Source organism: Cibotium barometz, chromosome 16 (assembly GCF_041138505.1).
Source record: "Cibotium barometz isolate CiBa-2024 chromosome 16, ASM4113850v1, whole genome shotgun sequence".
NCBI classification, from domain to species: domain Eukaryota; kingdom Viridiplantae; phylum Streptophyta; class Polypodiopsida; order Cyatheales; family Cibotiaceae; genus Cibotium; species Cibotium barometz.
In genome coordinates this window covers 33,336,434-33,358,066 of record NC_141061.1, presented here as the reverse complement: position 1 = coordinate 33,358,066, position 21,633 = coordinate 33,336,434, and the positions used below count along the sequence as shown (strand labels likewise).

At 38.1% G+C, this 21,633-nt stretch overlaps 1 pseudogene; it reads left to right on the top strand.

Moving 5' to 3' along the window:
• LOC147630574 (uncharacterized) overlaps positions 1–20,718 on the top strand; it is a 105,420-nt pseudogene extending 84,702 nt beyond the window's left edge.
• Positions 20,719–21,633: the final 915 nt, after the last annotated feature.

Below are 21,633 nucleotides of genomic sequence, written 5' to 3'. Positions count from 1 at the left end.
AGTAACACTTTTATAATAAAAAAATATTCTTTTATGCATAAAAATTAATAATAATAAAAGTAACACTTTTATAATAAAAAAATATTCTTTTTTGCATACTTTTATGCATAAAAATCAATATGATGAAAGTAACTCTTTTGTAATAAAAAAAATATTTTTATGCATAAAAATCCATAATGAAGAAAGTAACACTGTCATAAAGTTTTTTATCAATAAGTATCTTTCATAGAATTTAATTCTATTGAAAATTATTCTTTTATAAAAATTAATCAATATGCATCTTTCTATGCATGAATGAAAATGACACTTTTAGAATACTCTAACGATGGGGATTACTCTTTTTGAATAATAAAAGATGAAATTTATTTCATAATTTTTCAAAAAATTTTGCCATAACCTCCTTTGTATGGCTGTCCATTTTTAATTTTTAACTCACTAAAATTAATTAGAAGTTCACCAAGAGTATTTAAATCATTCTAGTGTAAACATTTTCTACTTATTTAAGAGAACATTATGAAAAACTTGATTTTATCCAATAATCAATCATCTAGGATAAAGAATGGTTGGATTTACTAAAGAAGAGAGGGGAATGCCTTTTTTTAATGAGGCATAACATCATTTCATTTTAGAGAAGACAAAAATCATAAAAAACCATAAAAGAAATAGAAAAGAGAAGAATCTCCAACTTACATAGATAATTTGAGAGCTTTTCTTTGGCTTGATGGTTTGAGGGTTCTACTCTTGTTTGAAACAAGAGTGGCCACCAATCTTTTAGAAGAGGGAAGGTCAAAAACTAATGAATTATGAGTAAAATTCACTGTTTTTGGCACTTGGGAAAGGCAGGGTAACATTGCAAAACACTATTGAGTTTCAACAAAGGGGAAGGCTTCTATTTATAGGAAAAGGTGAGCTTCTAACCAATCGAACTAATTCTAAAATTTTCCAGATCAGTTTGGTCAATTTTTGACCATTTTTGGGTCAGTTTAGTCCACTTTTTGGATCTAGTTGAAACAGGTGAGAGGAGAGATAAAAATATCTCATTATTTGGAAACTCATTCAAGCATGTGAAATAGGTGCCTCCTTCATGAGGGGAATTCCCCCATATTGAGGTGTCAAAAATGCATCATTTCACCTAAATATCTCTCTTTTTTAACTATCAACCTTGTCTTTAGTCAACTCTTCATCTTATGTGAGTATTTACTCATTTTTGGGATATTTTCCTTTTATTCTTCTATTTATCTCCTCCCTACATTTGGATGAATCTTATTGGTCCATAGGAACCTTAATTTAAAATTTCAACGAAAAACTCTTGACCCCCAGGATAATGCCTCTTGAACAGATTATACTTAATTTCTAATGCACCTTCTGAAAATCTTTTTGAACTTCTATTTTAGGGGAACTTTTTTTAATAAGATGAGGTATTTTTCTATCCAAAAATATTTAAAAATTGAATTACCACTCTCTGGAAGATTTTCTCTCTCTAGGCTGGTAGAAACAAGATCTTTTATATTTCTGAAGAGGGATTTGATTACAGGGGAAGATGCTGGACATCTTGAGAGGTTGGGGAGGAATCTTACATTCTTTCCTACTTGAAAAATGCGAGATGTCCTCATCGCAAACTGGGGGTAATCCCGCAAACAGATCGGCTTCATTCTCCCAGGTGGCATCTTCAAAAGGATAGAACTTCCATTTTACCAATAATTCTCTGAGAATTCTATTCCTGAGAATCTTTTCTCGAACATCAAGAATTTCTTCAGGTTGGAGTTCCATCTGCCCTTGGGTTGAAGAGGTTAGGATTTCATCATAAAGCACATGATTTGGGCTTGGCACATATTTCTTTAGAAGGCTTACATGAAATACATTATGAACTTTGAGATGAGGAGGCAGAAGAAGCTCATAGGCTAAGTCACCTACTTTCTTTGTAATCAGATATGGCCCACAATATCTGGGGGATAACTTCTTATACTTTCCAAGAGATAAAGAACTTCTTTTGGGACGTACTCGAATGAAGACCATATCTGCTTCTTTGAATTCTCTGTCTGTCCTCTTCTTATCTGCATATTGCTTCTGTCTATCTTGGGCAACTTTTATATCTTTACGAATTACCTACATCTGCTGCTCCATGTCGTCAAGCATCTGTCTGGACATCTCGACCCTAATCAATGGGTCGGACCAAGTTAATGGAGTTAAGCAATCTTGTCCATACAGAGCTTTAAAAGGGCTCATCCCGATACTTCGGTGATAAGAAGCATTGTACATAGGCGAACTCGACTAGGTGCAGATAGCTTAGCCACTTCTTGGGTTCCCTGCCACAGCATGACCGAAGTATATCTTCGATTACTTGGTTTACCCTTTCAGTTTGACCATCGGTCTTAGGGTGATAAGCTATGCTGAAATCCAAGAAAGTTCCCACTGCTTCGAAAAATGCAATCCAGAACCTTGAAGTAAACTTGGGATCTCGATCACTTATTATTCTCCTGGTGGGTAGGCCATGTAATCTGAAGATTTCTTTGAGGAACACTCTGGCCACATCCATTGCAGTGTAGGTTTCTTTTACTGGGATCAGATGGGCAACTTTGGTTAGTTTGTCAACTACCACGAAAATGGAGTTGTAACCTGATTGCACTGAAGGTAATCCAATAAAGTCCATACTGATACATTCCCACTTCATCTGGGGGATGTCCAATGGATGTAACTTCCCAGGCATTTTTACTCTTTCAGCTTTGACTTTCTGGCATGTCAGACATTGACGTACATGATTCAGTACATCCTTTTTCAAACCAGGCCAAAAGAAGCTTTTCTTTACAGACATGTAGGTTTTGATGAAACCTGGATGTCCTGCTATAAGGCTATCATGGGCTTCATTCAGAATTTGATCTTTGGTTCCCTCATCATTGGGAATGCATAGCCTGCGATTATAATACATAATGCCATCATCCAGGCTGTACCCTTGAACTGTACCCTTGAACTCTGTTCAACTCCTGTGGAGTTTTGCTTTCCTGCATAAGTAGGGTAGCAATAGGGCCAAAGAATCTATCCTGCATGATCCTCTCTTTCTTCAATACTAAAAGGATTTGATACTACAGTAATTGCAAGCAAGGAGGCTTTTTTGTTGAGGGCATTTGCTACCACATTTTCTTTGCCTGGGCGGTACTTGATTTCAAAATCAAATTCTTGCAGGGTTTGCATCCACCTTCTTTGGCACATGTTGAGATCCTTCTGATTGAAGATCCACTGTAAGATTTGATGATCTGTCATCATCAAAGTGAACCTTTGTCCCACTAGGTAATGTCTCCACAACTTCAGAGCATATACTACTGAAAGTAGTTCCAAGTCATGGACAACATAATTCCTCTCATGCGTTCGGAGCTTTCGGGATTCATAGGCCACTGCATGACCTTCCTACATGAGTGCACCTCCCAGGGCAAAACCACTTGCAACCGTTACTACCTCAAAGGGTAGAGAGAAATCTGGCAGCTTCAGAATGGGATTGGTTACCAAGGCGGCGGTCTTCAGCTTATCAAAAGCACTTTGGCACCTGGCAGACCATTGAAACGGGATATTCTTCTTGTTGAGAAGATTAGTCAGGGGGGAAGCTATGAGAGCATACTTTGGTATGAAAATCCTATACCAACCAGTCAATCCCAAGAATCTTCTGGCTTCTTTCACTGTCTTTGGTTCAGGCCAATCTATGACTGTTTGGACTTTTATGTGGAATCTGGAGAAATTCCATCTTTGGATACCAAAGATGCCCAAGTATTCAACATGGTCGGCAGAGAGTGCATTTACTCTTTTTTTGCAAAGAGTTGGTGCTTCCTTAGAATCTCAAGAACTTTTCTGACATGAGCTTCATGGTCAGCTGCATTCTTTGAGTAAATCAGAATGTCATCAAAGAAAACTAGAACAAAATCATCCAAGTATTCTCTGAGGATGTCCTCCATTAGGCGATTGAATGTAGCTGGGGCATTTGTCAATCCAAATGGCATGACAGTGAATTCATAATGCCCATAGCGAGTATTGATGGCTGTTTTCGGTATATCTTGATCATTGATCCTGATCTGGTAATACTCGGATTTGAGATCTATCTTTGTGAAGATCTGGGCTCCATTTAGCCTATCCAGAAGCTCATCAATTCTTGGGATAGGATAATTATTCTTAACTGTAAGCTGATCTACTTCCTGGTATTGGAGGCATCTCTGTTAGTTCTGCTGGGAATAATCATCATATTCACTTAACCATTCAGGTTCTTTAGCTTTTAACTTTGAGTCTATCGGATTCATTTTGACAAAATAATTGCGTTGCTTCTTTCTAAGTCCTTTTAGTAACTTAGAATCCTTTACTAACTGCTTGGGGATCCTGAAATTCTGGTTCCTTGAGCTTTGTTTCCGTGAAGGTCACGGAAGGAAATGGTTCCATTATGACAGTGAATGTCAGCTTGATTTTTGTGGAGCCAATCCATTCCAAGGATCCCGTCAAAAACTCCCAAAGGTATAACTCTAAACTGACAGTCAGTTAAATTCCCATCTAGAAGTTGAACTGAATACGATCTGTCTCAAGGTGAGTGAAAAGAATCTTCCCACTTGGCCAATTCAACTTGCATAGATTTCCTTGATTTCTGATCTAAGACTAGCTTACGCAAGCATCCAAGGGAAATGAAAGAATGAGTACTGCCTGAATCAATCAAAAGCTTAAAAGGCTTACCCTGATACTCAGCTGGAGTATTGATGACGGAGAATTGACGATTTGGCCCTTGATTTTCAATTGCTGCATAAATCTGGCCTCTTTCTTCTTCCACTACTTCTACTATTGTGACTGCTTTGGCTGCTGCAGTCTGAGGTGGAACTCTTTCTCTTTGGTTGCCCCAGTTCTGGGAAGGAGTTCTAAGGCTACTCTGGACAGAGGCAGACGGCTGAGCTAGAGTTCTCCGCGGATTTCCCTGATTTTGGCCCTGATTCTGGCACGGGGGACCCCGATTGGACTGATAAGAAGGAGTCTGTCTTGGAACTCTGGGACCCTGGCTTCCTTGGCCCACAGAAGGAGATGGGCAGTCCTTGAGCTAGTGCTCAAGACCTTGACATCCGAAGCATCTGTTCTCGCTTCGAAGGTCTTCTCTTTGCATTTTGGAGAGAGCCGGAGTTCCGGAGAATGTACTTCGGGGGAAAGGTCTCCCTTCATTTCTAAAGCTTCCCGTCTCCACATTCTGGTTAGGACCTTGGAGTCTCTTTGGAGGCGGAAAGTTGGAAGAACTTCCCGATGTCTGAAATCTCTTGAAGGATGAGGGAGCTGGCTTTGGCGGAATTTTTACGATGAAGGCTTTGGCAAAGTCCTTCGCCATTCTGACAACTTCAGCCATGGACACTGGCTTGGCATTTTTGACCAATGTGTCTAAGGGTTCGTTCATTCCCCGAATGAACCTCGCCATGAGTTGCTCTTCATCTAGAGGTGGTGAATATTTGAGTAGAAGAGCAAAGGCCTGGTGATATTCCTCGATGGTTTTGCTCCCCTGCTTTAGCTCTAAGAAACTCAAGGAACAGCTTAGACAGCTGTTGGAACAAGGGTTTGTAAGACCCAGTGTTTCACCTTGGGGTGCGCCAGTTCTCTTTCAGAAAAAGAAAGATGGAACGCTAAGACTCTGTGTGGGCTACAGAGGTCTAAATCAACTGACAGTTAAGAATAAGTATCCTATCCCTAGAATTGATGAGCTTTTGGACAAGCTAAGTGGAGCCTAGATCTTCACAAAGATAGATCTCAAATCAGGGTATTATCAGATCAGGATCAATGAGCAAGATATCCCGAAGACAGCATCAAGACTCGGTATGGGCATTATGAATTCACTGTCATGCCGTTTGGATTGACAAATGCCCCAGCTACATTCAATCGCTTAATGCAGGACATTCTCAGAGAATACTTGGATGATTTTGTTCTTGTTTTCTTTGATGATATTCTGATTTACTCAAAGAATGCAGCTGACCATGAAGCTCATGTCAGAAAAGTTCTTGAGATTCTAAGAAAGCACAAACTCTTTGCCAAAAAGAGCAAATGCACTTTCTCTGCCGACCATGTTGAATACTTGGGCTTTCTGGTATCAAAAGATGGAATTTCTCTAGATTTCGCAAAAGTCCAAGCAGTCATAGATTGGCCTGAACCAAAGACAATGAAAGAAGTCAGAGGATTCTTGGGATCGACTGGTTGGTATAGAACTTTTATACCAAAGTATGCTCTCATAGCTTCCCCCTTGACTAATCTTCTCAAGAAGAATATTCCGTTTCAATGGTTTGCCAGGTGCCAGAGTGCTTTTGATAAGCTAAATACTGCCTTGGTAACAAATCCCGTTGTTCTGAAGCTGCCAGATTTCTCTCTACCCTTTGAGGTAGCAACTGATGCTAGTGGTTTTGCTTGGGAGGTGCACTCATGCAGGAAGGTCATGCAGTGGCCTATGAATCCCGAAAACTCAGAACGCATGAAAGGAATTATGCTATCCACGACTTGGAACTACTTTCAGTAGTATATGCTCTGAAATTGTGGAGACATTACCTACTAGGTCAAAGATTCACTTTGATGATGACTGATTATCAGAGCTTAAAGTGGATGTTCAGTCAGAAGGATCTCAACATACGCCAAAGAAGGTGGATGCAAATCCTGCAGGAATTTGATTTTGAAATCACGTATCGCCCAGGTAAAGAAAATGTGGTAGCAGATGCCCTCAGCAGGAAAGCCTCCTTGCTTGCAATTACTGTAGTGTCAAATCCTTTGATTATTGAAGCAAGAGAGAAGATCATGTAGGATAGATTCTTAATTTCTTCCTCCTCCTCCTCCATTTTTTCCTTCTTCTTCTTCTTAGGGTCTTTGCTTGTTTGCTTTAGGACCCCTTCAACTTTGGTAGCTCCTGCCACCACTTGTTCAAAGGTAAGGGCATCCAAGTCATATGAGGCTACTAGTGTCTGGAGCTTTTCCCTTGGTCCTCTCAGACCATTGGCTTAGTACAGCCAGAGTAGGTTTGTTGGGCTAATCCAAGCATGCCCATCCCAGTAAAAGAAACCTACACTGCAGTGGATGCGGCCAGAGTGTTCCTCAAAGAAATCTTCAGATTGCATGGCCTACCCAGGAGAATAGTAAGTGATCGAGATCCCAAGTTTACTTCAAGGTTCTGGACTGCATTTTTCGAAGCAGTGGGAACTTTCTTGGATCTCAGCACAGCTTATCACCCTGAGACCGATGGTCAAACTGAAAGGGTAAACCAAGTAATCGAAGATATACTTCGGTCATGCTATGGCAGGGAACCCAAGAAGTGGCTAAGCTATGTGCACCTAGTCAAGTTCGCCTACAATGCTTCTTATCACCGAAGTATCGGGATGAGCCCTTTTAAAGCTCTGTATGGACAAGATTGCTTAACTCCATTAACTTGGTCCGACCCATTGATTAGGGTCGAGATGTCCAGACAGATACTTGACGACATGGAGCAGCAGATGCAGTCAATTCGTAAAGATATTAAAGCTGCCCAGGATCGACAAAAGCAAGATGCTAATAAGAAGAGGACAGACAAAAAGTTTGAAGAAGCAGATATGGTCTTCATTAGAGTACGGCCCAAAAGAAGTTCTCTATCTCTTGGGAAGTACAAGAAGTTATCCCCCAGATATTGTGGGCCATGTCTAATTACAAAGAAAGTAGGTGACTTAGCCTACGAGCTTCTTCTGCCTCCTTATCTTAAAGTATATAATGTATTTCATGTCAGCCTTCTTGAAAAATATATACCAAGCCCGAATCATGTGCTTGATGATGAAATCTTAACTTCTTCAACCCAAGGGCAGATGGAACTCCAACCTGAAGAAATCCTTGATGTTCGATAAAAGATTCTCAGGAACAGAATTTTGAGAGAATTATTGGTCAAATGGAAGTTCTATCCTTTTGAAGATGCCACCTGGGAGAAAGAAGCTGATCTGTTGCAAGATTACCCCCAGTTTGCGAGATGAGGACATCTCGCGTTTTTCAAGTAGGAGAGAATGTAAGATTCCTCCCCAGCCTCTCAAGATGTCCAGCATCTTCCCCTGTAATCAATTCCCTCTTCAGAAATATAAAAGATCTTGTTTCTACTTGTTTTAGCCTAGAGAGGGAAAATATTCTAGAGAGATAATATTCAAATTTTGAATATTTTTGGATAGAAAATATCTCTCCTTATTAAAATAAGTTTCCTCGAAACAGAAGTTCAAAAAGATTTTCAGAAGGTGCATTAGAAATTAAGTATAATTTATTCAAGAGGCCTTATCCTAGCTAGGGGTCCAGATTTTTAAAAAATTTTAAATTAAGGTTTTGAGGGGCCAATCAAATTCATCCAAATGTATGAAGAAGATAAATAGAAGAAATAAAGAAAATCACCCCCATAAATGAGTAAATACTCACATAAGATGAAGAGTAGACTAAGGACCAAAGGAAAAGCTAAAAAAATGAATTTTTGACACCTCACAATGGGGATTCTCCCCTCATGAATGAGGCGCCTACTTCACATGTGCAATTGAGTTTTAAATCTTCAAAAATTGAGATATTTCATCTCTCCTCTCTCATAATTCAAGTCTAGTTCCAAAAAGTTAGCTCAACTGACCTAAAAATGGTCAAAATTGACCAAACTGATTTGGAAAATTCTAGAATCAGTTTGTTTGGTTAGGAGCTCAATTTTTCCTATAAATAGAAGCCTCCTCCTTTGTTGAAAAACAATAGTATTTATGCACTGTTACTCTACTCCTCCCAAACCAAGAACTGTGAATTTATTAATAATTCACTAGTTTTTGACATTTCCCTCTTCCAAAGATTAGTGGCCACTCTTGTTACAAACAAGAGTAGAACCCTCAAACCATCAAGCCAAAGGAAAGCTCCAAGAAATTATGTAAGTAGAGATCTTGTAATTTTCTTATTGATTTTTATGCTTTCCTAATTTTTATGATTGTTTGAAGTGATAAATGGACACTATGCCTTGATCGAAAGGCTTTTCCCCTCTCTTCTTCTTAGAATCAACCCTTCTTTATCCTAGTTAAGTGATAATTGTTGGAATTAAACTTTTTATAATGTTTTCTCTTTTATAAGTGAATTTTGATTAGTCTAGATTACTTTAAATCAATTAGAGTTAATTTTTAAGATAAAATTAAGTAGAAAAATTTGAGAAATGGTCAGCCATACAAAGGAGGGTATGGCAAAATTTTTGGAAATAGGTATTATCTTTTATTATGCTAAAAGAGTAATTCCTATCAATTCTATACTCTAAAAGTGTCATTTTCATGCATAGAAGATGCATATTGATTATTATTTTTTTTTATGCATAAAAGAATAATCTTTTTATTATGAAAGTGTTACTTTCATCAAAATAGATTTTTATGCATAAAGGAATAATTTTCTTTTATTATGAAAGTATTACTTTCATCAAAATAGATTTTTATGCATAAAGGAATAATTTTCTTTTATTATGAAAGTGTCACTTTCATCAAAAGGATTTTTGTGCATAAAAGAAAAAAATTTTATGTTACTTTTATCATTATTGAATTCTATGCATAAAAGTATGCATAAAAGAATATTTCTTTAATTATAAAAGTGTTACTTTTATCATTATTGATTTTTATGCATAAAAGTATGCATGAAAGAATAATTTTTTTATTACAAAAGTGTTACTTTCATCAAAATGGATTTTTGTGCATAAAAGAAAAAAAAATTATTATAAAAGTGTTACTTTTATCATTATTGAATTCTATGCATAAAAGTATGCATAAAAGAATATATTTTTTTATTATAAAAGTGTTACTTTTATCCTTATTGATTTTTATGCATAAAAGTATGCATGAAAGAATAATTTTTTTATTATAAAAGTGTTACTTTCATCAAAATAGATTTTTATGCATAAAAGAATATTTTTTAATTATAAAAGTGTTACTTTTATCATTATTGATTTTTATGCATAAAAGTATGCATGAAAGAATATTTTTTTATTATAAAAGTGTTACTTTCATCAAAATGGATTTTTGTGCATAAAAGAATTTTTTTTTATTATAAAAGTGTTACTTTTACCATTATTGAATTCTATGCATAAAAGTATGCATAAAAGATTATTTTTTTAATATAAAAGTGTTACTTTTATCATAATTGATTTTCATGCATAAAAGTATGCATAAAAGATTATTTTTTTATTATAAAAGTGTTACTTTTATCATAATTGGTTTTTATGCATAAACATATGCATAAAAGATATATTTTTTATTTTAAAAGTATGATTTTCACCATAAATGATTTTTATGCATAAAAGATATTTTTTTATATCAAAAGTGTGAAATTCATTATAAATGATTTTTATGCATAAACATATGCATAAAAGAAATTCTTTTATATTAAAAGAGCGATTTTCAATATAAATGATTTTTATGATGATAAAAGTGTGACTTTCATCCGAAATAGATTTTATGCATAAATAGGTGCATATAGAATCTTTATAATAAAATAAATGTTCTCCTTAATCCTCTATTTAATTTCCATAAAAATTAAAAAAATGAATAAGTAGATAATCTGTGAGAAGAAATGCTACCATTTCATATTCACTAAGATGGTAATGAGAAAGTTCAATTAAACTATCGAAGTCGGAGATCGAGATAAATGATTATTTTATTCATCATAAGAAATTCATGTTTTAGAAATCTGTAAGTAAATATTCGTCGAACGAAATTTAGAAACAGAAAAATTGAAATAGTACCTTTTGAGAAAGATAGCTTAGAAGGAACCTTTCCAGACCCAAACTCTGATTCAGACTATTGACCAAGACCTAATTCCTTCGTCAATTTCAATCAATGACGATGTGCCCAGTTTAGGAAAAATATACTCAAATCCCCCACCGAATCTGAAACTAAGTTAAGACTTTTGATTTTGATCTGAAGATCAAGTTAACAGAATTCGAGGAATTCTGTTTGGAATTCAGACCTGGATCTAGAAGTATTGGGATACGGATTTAAGATTATTCATGGTTTTCAAACAAAATCTAAACTGAAAACTTGCATAGAAACCTTGTTTTCTTAAAAGATTGTCTCTACGCCAGAATGCTGGAGGGAGCATTTGGTATATATGTTTATCTAAAGGAAGTTTGGTTGCAACAGCTGGCGGCGGGGAGTGTTCGAGGGACAGCTCACACGGCAAAAACCTGCCCAGGTCTTGACCAGCCTGGGTATGGTGAAAAATGGTGCGCTTCTGGTACGATGGGTGAGGGCCGACGAAGCGGTCCCCCTGACCAGGTGATGCACGGGCTCGTGGTGTTTAGGACACCCATACGTATGTCGAGGAAGATATATATGTATGTTGACAAAGTGATTATTGTAATCTGTTACTGGATCTCGTTGCTGACCAGCTGGTCCCAACGGAGAATCCAGAGTGGTACTCTTTTTGTGAACAAGGGATTGAATGGAAATTTTGAATTATGAAATCTGTGATCATATCTGTTTTGTCAATGGATTATTTTTATATTAAAGTTTTAAAGAGGAGTGTGTGCGTATCTGTTTTCTAAAGCTAAAGTTAAGAAAGGCAATTCAATTATGGGTGGGTGAGTACTTGTTGGTTCCACCGATTCCAGTGGTAGGGTGGTGGCTAACCCATGGGCCGGATGGGGTTAGGCTGGAATCAGTGGAGTTTTCATAATCAAACTAAAAATTCGAGTAGCTAGTCAATTCCCTGATAAATTTCTCAAATGAGTGGATCAACGGCTATACCTGATCTTGATTAGGAAAAAATTGTTGAATTTACTCAAATGATCAAATTATATCAGAGATAGTTTCCTACTATCTGGTTTATTCAGATGAAGGATAGCTTAGAATTGATCACGTTAGAAAAATAAAGTTAAGAAAATTCAAAAAGGTGGAATCGTCCCCGCTTTCCGGGCATGGGAAATTTTCCCGGTTTTGGTTTTCGGAGTGACCACCAGCCTAGTCTCGTGCCCGGACATTCATGGGCGAGGCCCCGAGTGAGAATCCCTGCCCCGCGCATGAGGGGGCTGCTTCCGCTGCTGTCAGCTACCGGGAGTCCGGTGCGCGGAGGGGGCAGAGGGATCTCCCACTCATCATCGTCAACATCCGCTCCACAAGACACCGACCTTATCATCGTCAACAATGCCCATGAGTCTTAAACCTGTAGCCTTAGCACCAACCAAAGTCAAGGAGGGCCCCAAACCTTCCACATCAACCTAAAAGAAAACTCCACTACGGCAACCACAATCAAGGTATCTTAATACTATTAAGATGTGGGTGGAGAAGCAGCTACTTGTAAACGTACCAATCAAATTTGGGTGCCTCAAGAGTCAAAGCCTCTTTCTCAACGCAGCACTCAGAGGCCAAGGAAGAAGAAAAGTACTCCACAACACCGTCCACAAAAGCCTATGAGAGTTCCTCACATAACTCCACCAAGTCAACAAGTGTGGGTACCAAAAACACTACTACAAGCACAAGAGTACTACCAAAGAAATACCAAAGCTTGGGTACCCAAGCGCATCACAAAGTTCCCTAAGCTTGCACAAAGAAGGAAGCCTCAGCACCAAGCACATCGACAACCACCAGTTTATAATGTTCATCAAAGATGGGTGCATGTGCATGTGCTTCTACCAACAACAAGGATACTATGATGTGGTAATTCCATCATATGGTTGCCAAAATCTAACAATGTGAAGAAAACCTCACCCCACCGACTTCAACTCCAAGAGCTTCACCTAAAGTTTGACAAGAATGGAGGCCCAAGCAACAACAAAAAAATCACTCAACCACTCTCGTGCATTCAACACAAGAGCTTGTGTGTTCAAGCAAACAATCAGCAGTCTTCCCTACTGCCTCGATAACATTTGAGCAACAAATTCAAGAATCAATACCCATGTTTGCAACGGAGACTTATGAGCGCATCAAGAACAAAATAACAATGCTCTTATCACCCCTCTGGATGTGAGAAATAAGTACACAAGAACATGTTTCTCGCAAGTCATGACCTAGCTGTCCCATAAAATCAATTAAAATAAAAAAACCATCGAGGTCAAAACTTGCAACTTCACGGGGTCAAAACCTGCAACTTCACGGAATTCCATCTCACAAAATTACACTTCACGGAATTCCATCTCACGGCGTGCACTTTCACGGAAACACCATTTCACGGGATTCACTTTCACGAGTTTAGGCCATTTCATAGAATATCCCTTGAATGCCAAAACACTTGCAATCTTACGAGTTCAGGTTTCTCATGAATTATAGTCTCACGGCTTAAGAATGTCACTTTCACAATTTAAGCCTCATCACGAATTAAGCCATCTCACGCATTAACACTTTTCCAACAATCTTTAATAGCCATTATATATTTGTTAAGCTTATTGCTTACTATTCTTTTGGCTAAATTAACGTAGCAGCTGCTCCATGAGAGTACATATCCATACTCATGCACTGGAGAACATTTGCACCAAAGCCTCACCATCAACAGGTACATCTCTAGAAGAGGGGCCATGGTGGACAAAAGCCTGGTCAATGGTACAACCCATCGCCTGGAATTTTCCTTCAAATTGCAAACCTCTCCAAACGACGCCACCATCTTCACAAATCAATGATCTTCAATCCTTAGTGAAGATATCTATATTAGCCTGGCAAGTTGACGTAATTCTTTCAATCCTTACCAACAAGTGGCTACTTCAACACAAAGCAGTTTAATAAAAGTCTATATGACTCAATTCTTGTACTCCATGTATATCTGCTTCATAAGAGCACTTAAATATACATAAAAAATAAAAAGCATATGGGTAGAAGAAAGTAGGAACAGGTCCTACTCAACAACATTTGACAAGAATCCTGCCACACAAAGGGACATCATCGAAGGCCAATTTCTTCAAATGATGAATGTCACTTCAATGAATCAAATGAGGAACTGAGAATCACCATCTCGCTCTTATGATTAAGTCTGTGTTCCTCCGAATCCTTGCCTCTCTTCTCTCCCATTATTAACATCTCTTAGCATCCCCGCTAACACAAATCCCATGTAACATTGCCTATGATTGCCAAAAACAAAGTGAGCAAATAGCCAAAAAACAAAACGCATGCTCACACAAATATAAAAATACAATCATTCGCAAAAAACCCCACCCCTCACCCCGTTAGGAATTCCCAGTAAATCACTAACCTCTTTATTCATTAACTAGCTTTTCTTATTCCTTCCATAGGAACAAAGACCATTGAACGCCACTCAACATCAAAGCCATCGACAAAGATTGTTCATTCTCCCCACACAAAGGTCTTTAATGCGATCACGCGGACGCGATCGCCATCAGGAAGAGGGGGATGTTAACTCAATTCTAGGGTTAATAAGAGCTACCACCATTATCTTACATCAAGGAGTCACGGTAGATACACCAAAGGATCATACATTCAAGATATGAAGCAATAGTGTCCAAAGCTATAGCTTGGACGGGCGCGCGTAATGGTGTGACAGAGTATTTATGGCGATTCCCGCTTCAAGAGCATGTGGTAGCAAGTTAGAATGAAGTCCTAAGTGATTTACTTCATGGATATATTATAAGAATAGTCATTGTAATAGCATTAGGTCTCTTATGAGCCTAAAAGTGCCCGGTCAGCCAGAGTTTAAGTGAGTGTGAACACTTATGGCCATGTATATAAGTGAATTTCTCTCGTAATACAACATACTCTCCCATTGTGCAATTGAGTCTTGCTCTTGCTAATCTCTCTTCCTAATGCATGCTAGTGAGTGTGTGTGAGTGAAGTGAGAGGAGGGACGAGTACCCGTAGTGCAACGCGGTGGTGTGACAACGCTTGCGGGAGGCACAGTGTTTAAGGAGTTGTAGATCTTGGAGACCTCAAGGGTTACGAGCTCGGCCATCGGAAAGATCCACGATATTTGTGGTTCACCAGCTCTTTTTGGATGTGTTTCAAGGAGGGTTAGTGTGAGCCTTAACAACCTCGGATAAAATATATGTTCAGGTACAAATCTATAGCAAGTTTAATGACATGGCATCGGTCCACTAGATCCAAGGACAATGTCATGTGTGTCCCAGGTAATTCGCTTGCATGGAGACACATTGAGGAGAAGTGGCCTATTTTTAAGGAAGAGCCTTGTAACATTCGTCTAGGGCTAGCAATGGATAGTGTGAATGCATTTGGTCGACAGAGTTTATCATGGAGCACATGGCCTATCTGCCTTATAAATTATAACCTTCCACCATGGCTGTAATAAAGAAGGGACAGCTCTTACTATCATTGATGTTCCTGAGAAGTACAAAGTAAATAACATGGATGTATACTTGGCCCCATTGGTAGAGGAGCTTCAAACACTTTAGGATGGCATTTAAGTTCACGATATGTACAAGCGCTATGGGCAAAGAGTTATAAATGTGCAAGGTATACTAATGTGGACTATGCATGATTGGCCAGACTACGCAGAATGCTCGAGTAAGTTTTGATACATACTTCAACAATTTCCTTCGCATTGTTACTTAATTAATTAAACTTGTGAGGGTTTGCACATGCAGTTCCATGTAGTTTCTCTAATCACCTTTTTTGTTGATTTGAAGGCTTTACTACATCTAGATAAAACGCATGCCCCTTATGTGGACCTCCTTTGGATGCTTGTTACTCTACATCACTTCAAAAGACAATGTACCACAGTCATGTGTGATATCTCCTTGAGAATCACGAATTTCGAGAGGGAACTCTAGGTAGACCACCTCCGTGTTTAAAGACAAGTGACTAAAACAAAACATGGAGGGATAATGGAAATTTTGCACCCCAAGGAATGAAGAGGCTCTTCATTTTTCACAAACTTCCTTATTAGAGTGATCTTCTAATAAACCATCCATTAGAACCAATCCACATCTTCAAGAATGTACCTGAGGTGCTTTGGAAAACCATAAGTGGGGCCAAAGAAAGCAAGGGACAAAGGGTTACGGTTGGCAGGTCATATTAAAGAATTGTGGCCACAACCACGACCCGATGGGAAGGTGGTCCTACCTAAGGCACCCTAGGTCTTAAATAGATTGGAGGAAAAACAAGTAAAGAGGACCATTGCTGAATTTCGCACCCCAATCGGATGTATGCATAGCCTAAAGGGTGCATTCACAAAAGATGACAAGCTTAGTGGCTTGAAGTCACATGATTGGTACAAATTTCTTCAATTTTTGCTTTCAATTGATAAAGGGATTTCTCACCAAAGAAATAATAGCTACCATATACAAGATCACATTGGTGTGTTGGATCTCCACCAAGGAAATAAGGCGAGATACCTTAGAGTCATCACGTCTAAACTCCTTGGAAGCCATGTGCATGGTAGAAAAGTTTCTACCAACAACAAGCATATTGACCATTCAGATGCACCTCTTAGTTCATGTCGTTGATGAGGTTGCAGTTATAGGGACTATCCATAGTCATCAATGGATTTTTTCCTAGAGAGATTCATGGAAACCTTAAAGGAATTTGTGTGCGGTGCAGCAACGAGCTCGACCAGAGAGTAGTATGACTGAAGGATGGCTAGTACAAGAATCTCTTGTAGCCACAAGGAAATGGGCTCGTAAGGGCGATGGACAATACCTTATGAGATAAGATCAATAAATTTTGCATCTTGAACTCAAATGCCATGGTTAAATGGATTGAAAGATATCAAGAGGTCAAGGTATAACGTATCGTAGCCCGACAAAATTTTAGAAGGAGTCGAACAACAAGAACCCTACCATACCCTTCGAAGCTTGCACAACTACCTGTCTTTCCTTCGAGTAGATGGCTTGATGCAACAATAACACAAGCAAAGTATAATAGTGAGACTATCACTGAGGAGGAGGAGGAGCTTGCAAAAGGTTGTGATTGGCATGTAAGTAACAGTTCTCCTTGACTACTATTTCATTGATTAAAAAAAGAGTTTATTTATCATGCATCACCTTGCATGATGCTGATTCTTGTTGTGCTTGCAGTATCGTAAATATGGTGCACTTTGGTCACACGGGCATCATTTCGAGTGGAATGAATACTCAAGGGGTATTAAAAAAATCCTTACCTATGAAATTTTCTTGAATAAAATGACCCCTTTTTCTTTATGGACTTACGGGTTTTTTCTGAAAGCGATTAAAAAAACCCTTCTCTAAATGTATTTCTGTAAATTTACCTTAAATTTTTAAATTTAAAAAACCCTTCATTTGAACTCACTTGGTATATTTACATATTTTTAGGTAAAACCCCCGAGGATGAATAGATTGTAAAAGAATAACTTTTGATAGCGGCGTCAAGCTAACTTCATGCAAGAAAGCCAGTCAAGTACAAGTGACTTGAATGTAGAATTCTGCATGCTGTATTATTGTGGAGCTATTCAAAACATCATAAAAGTTGCTTTTAGACGCTTTCACATGTTTATTTTTTATGTGAAGTGGTTCAAGGTCATAATAAATGGACCAAATGCAACTGTAAGGAAGGACAAGAGTGGATTTGTCCAAGTTGACTCCACAAAGTTTTGGACCGATCAAAGGGATACATTTGTCTTGCCAGAACATTGTGAATAAGTTATCTTTGAAGCAAATCCAAAGGATCCAAGCTGGGTGTTTGTAGTCCAAGTTGCTCCTTGTAAAACAAACAAATTTTTGAAGGCGAACAACTAGTAGAAGAACCACAAAGTCATAATGATGAAGTTGATGTTATTGAAACTCAAGAGCCAAATAATAAAGTTGATGTTGAAATCCAAGAGCCAATTGCCTTGAGTATATTAGTTGTGGAACCTACGTGACCTAAGGGACAGATTCAAGAGCATATGGAAGAAAGGTACTCACCATCGAGTTTTAATGGAGAGCCAAGTACATCGGACAGGGAGCACATAGATGACCTTGATCCTATAGAAGAGCAAGCCATTGACCAAATGGTTCAACACTCTTTTGGTGACATTGAAGAGGATACGGAAACATTTCTTGAAATTTACCTTTTTGGGGCCATGGATCTAGCTGAGGATGATAGAATAAATGATGATCTATGACTTTGTAACTTTGATTTATAAATATGAGCTGTGAACTTTGAATTTGTAAATATGAGCAGTGAATTTTTCTTGAAGTCTTTTAGACAAATTTAGAAAATTGTTATTTTTCATTACCGGCGCCCATCAAATGACATTTTCCCTTTGATTTACCACCGCTTATACTACTCGTAATAGTCGTCGGTAACCGACCATTTCCTTATAGTGAGAATAGGCTAGATTCGCGAGCTTTAAAAGTTACTTTGTAGTGTTTTCTACATATTTATGCAATATAGACCTTATATATTCAATACAACGCGATATAAGGCTTCACTCGTCGACATCCACCCTAAATGCGTTGTACTAACTTGTAATGTATAGTGCAAATATGGAAAACTACATCCGATCTAATGAAAAAGTGTAGTTTCGCAAGTCTTTAAAGCCAATTACTAGTTGCTGTTGCATATTTATGCAGTATAGACCTTGTACATTGCATTTTAGTACAACGCGATATAAGGCTTCATTTGCTAACATCCACCTCAAATCACGTTGTACTGGCTTGCAATATACAAGGTCAGTATAGCACAAATATGGAGCCCTACTCTCGATCTCATCGGGCCGGTTGGTAGTGGTTGTTGCATATTTGAGCAACGTGGAACCATACGGCTGAACTCTACATTGTAATGAAAAATTGTAGTATCATGAGCTTTTGAGGCCAGTGTGTTGCATATTAGTGCAATATAGACCTTGTATATTGTAAGTCAATACAACGCGATATAAGGCTTCCTCGCCAACATCCAACCTAAATCACGTTGTACTGACTTACAATATACATGGTCTTTTTAGCTCGACCCTACTCCTAATCGTTGGCTCATAGTCGTGTTTGCTTAATTGTAACAACGTAAATCAATATATCTTGAATATGGAACCTTACGGTGGATCGTTGGCTGGCCCATAGTTTTGCATTGTAATGAAAAGTTGTAGTATCGCTAGCTTCTGATGCATATTTGTGCAACATAGACCATGTATATTTTGATTCAGTACAATGTGATATCAAGCTTCACTCGCCAACATCCACCGTAAATCACATTGTACCGACTTTTGCATTGAAATTACAAATCTCAATTATTATTTCATTGCTGTGTAGTTATAGCAATCGTTTTGACATTTTTTTTTCTACTTTGTAGATGCATCCTTTTGAGATCGAGGTTGAACCTATACTGGGTTTAAAGAAACTCCTATGGAGAAATTATTCGACTTCCTTCTTCATAAAGTTGGCCAACACCATTGCCAACCTCAAATAGCACGTATGTTTTCTTGCAATGTCTCCATCGAGGATATGATCTTGTCTGGATGCTCGTTTCTCCAAGAGAAAGAGAAGTAATACCAGGAGACAACTTCGAATGATGGAGTCATCCTAGACAATGTTTAGTACGTGCATGTGGACGATCTTGTTTCTTCCATATCCTCAAGAGATAAGGTAAACATGGATATTTAAAAGGTGCAAGAGGATAAGAAGAAGACACATATAGTAAGTGCCCAGTACACAAGCATAAATGTCGTCTTGTTGACTACCACTCTACAGGTTTATTTGCTATTTGCATCTACTGCTTCTTGAGGATGAGGAAGTTTCAGTAGAGAGAGGTCAGAGGAACTTTGAAGAGCATAAGATCATGAGGTTCATGAGGTTTTAGAGGAGATAAACTTGGATGTGGAGAGGGACCTTAGTGAGAAGCTTAATATTGATGCCCTTAGAAGAGAAGACACCCAAGTTGCTACAACTAGGGCTGATAAGGATCCCATTGTGACAGAGGAAGCAGAGCACATTCTAACCTCAATCCTCCCCGCGTATCTAATAGGTGACAACCACTATGTCCTAATAACAAATATTCAATCATTGTTTGACATCAGGGAAGACTGTTGTCTCGCCATCATCGCACAGTATCTTGAAGAAGAAGATGATGATTTTGTCGATCCAGGTGTGGATAAGTATCTTCTACTGAATTCAAATGCAAGGGCAGTGAGTTCCATACTTCTGCTGAGACATTAGCAATGATGTACAAGGATGCTATTCACTATGAAGCCAACCTTCCCACTAAAGAGGAATTTCAAGATATTCAGCAAAGACTTAATATTTTGCAAATGGGAAGAGAAGAGGACACTTTAACCGTCTCCAGGATGCCGACTTGTCACAATCAAATGATTTACTTGTTAATGAGACGAGAATGAAAAGTTTTGATTAGAATAATTTTGAATATTGTTATGAAGCTTCATATTGCATTTGTTTTGTTGGCTTATGGACAACTTTGTTTTGCAGCTGGTTGTGTATAAGGATGATTTTCTTGTGCGCACATCAGGATCACAAGGACTTGGAAAGGACTCAGCACTAGGAAAGTACATTAACCGGTTGAAATTTCCACAGTTCATTATATTCCACATGGGGGATACCCCGTCAAGTGGAATGTAGACAAAATCGTGCTTCTGAAGAAGCAATTAGCGGTGTGAATCTTCGGGCAGGACCACAGAGTGTATGCTCTAAGGAGCAAGTATTTCTTAGCTTATACTGCATATGGATTAACATGTGGGACCAGGGATCCCAAGATGCTAAGTGACATGGCAAAAGGGAGTTTCTCAAATTCAAAAGACCAAGAGTTCCGCCAGTTCCACAGTTGTGAGCAGGAGCCATCTTCAAAGAGAGAAAAGCTTCACGCACCAGAGGATGCTAGTCGGCAGGATCAGGAGTAGTAGTAGATTCCCATCTCTTGTAAAAATTTGGTTTTTTAATGTAATACAATGACACTTTTGAAGTAAGACTGTTGATCATGGATCATGGTAGTAGTAGACTCCCATCTCTTGTAAAAATTTGGTTTTTTAATGTAATACAATGACACTTTTGAAGTAAGACTGTTGATCATGGATCATGGAGTATGAGCAGGGGCTTTTTGATTTGGCTCTATTGTTATATCTATGTTTTTAATGTTTGAAAGTTTAAAAGTTTGAAAGTATCCATGGGACATGGTGAATACAGTGAAGCATAAATTGAACAAATCAAAATTTTATTCAAGTCACTAATTTATAATTGTGAAGTTTATTGAAGAATCAAATTTTCAATATCCAAGGCATTAAGCCCCGTGAACTCAATGTGTTCTATCGGCTTTGGCTTCTTTCTCCTCTATCCTAACTACAATCCTATACCACCACATGAGTAATTGCCTAAATGCACTAACTTCGTGGATTCCACTGCCATGCAAGGTGGCCTTCTAGCATCCACAACGAGCTTGCCAATGTGAGTGCTCCATGCCTTGGGTAGACTAGGTAGCTAAGCTTTCTTGATTTGTAAAGTAGGAACCATGAGCCTCCAAAATGTGCTAGAATAAAAATGACAACAACATATACACATTGGTTATTTTCAATACGAATCATTGAGCAACATGGGAACATACAAAATGTGCTGGAATAAAAATGGCAACAACATATGCACATTGGTTATTTTCAATAAGAATTACTGAACAACATGGGAACATACAAAATTTGAGATCTTACCATATAATGTGTTATGCTCTTGTTATGCTACTTGATGTCCATGCTTCCACTATGTACTTGTAAAATGTGGTCATAGTTTCTTTAAAGTCATTGGAATCTTCTTCATTGAATGTCATT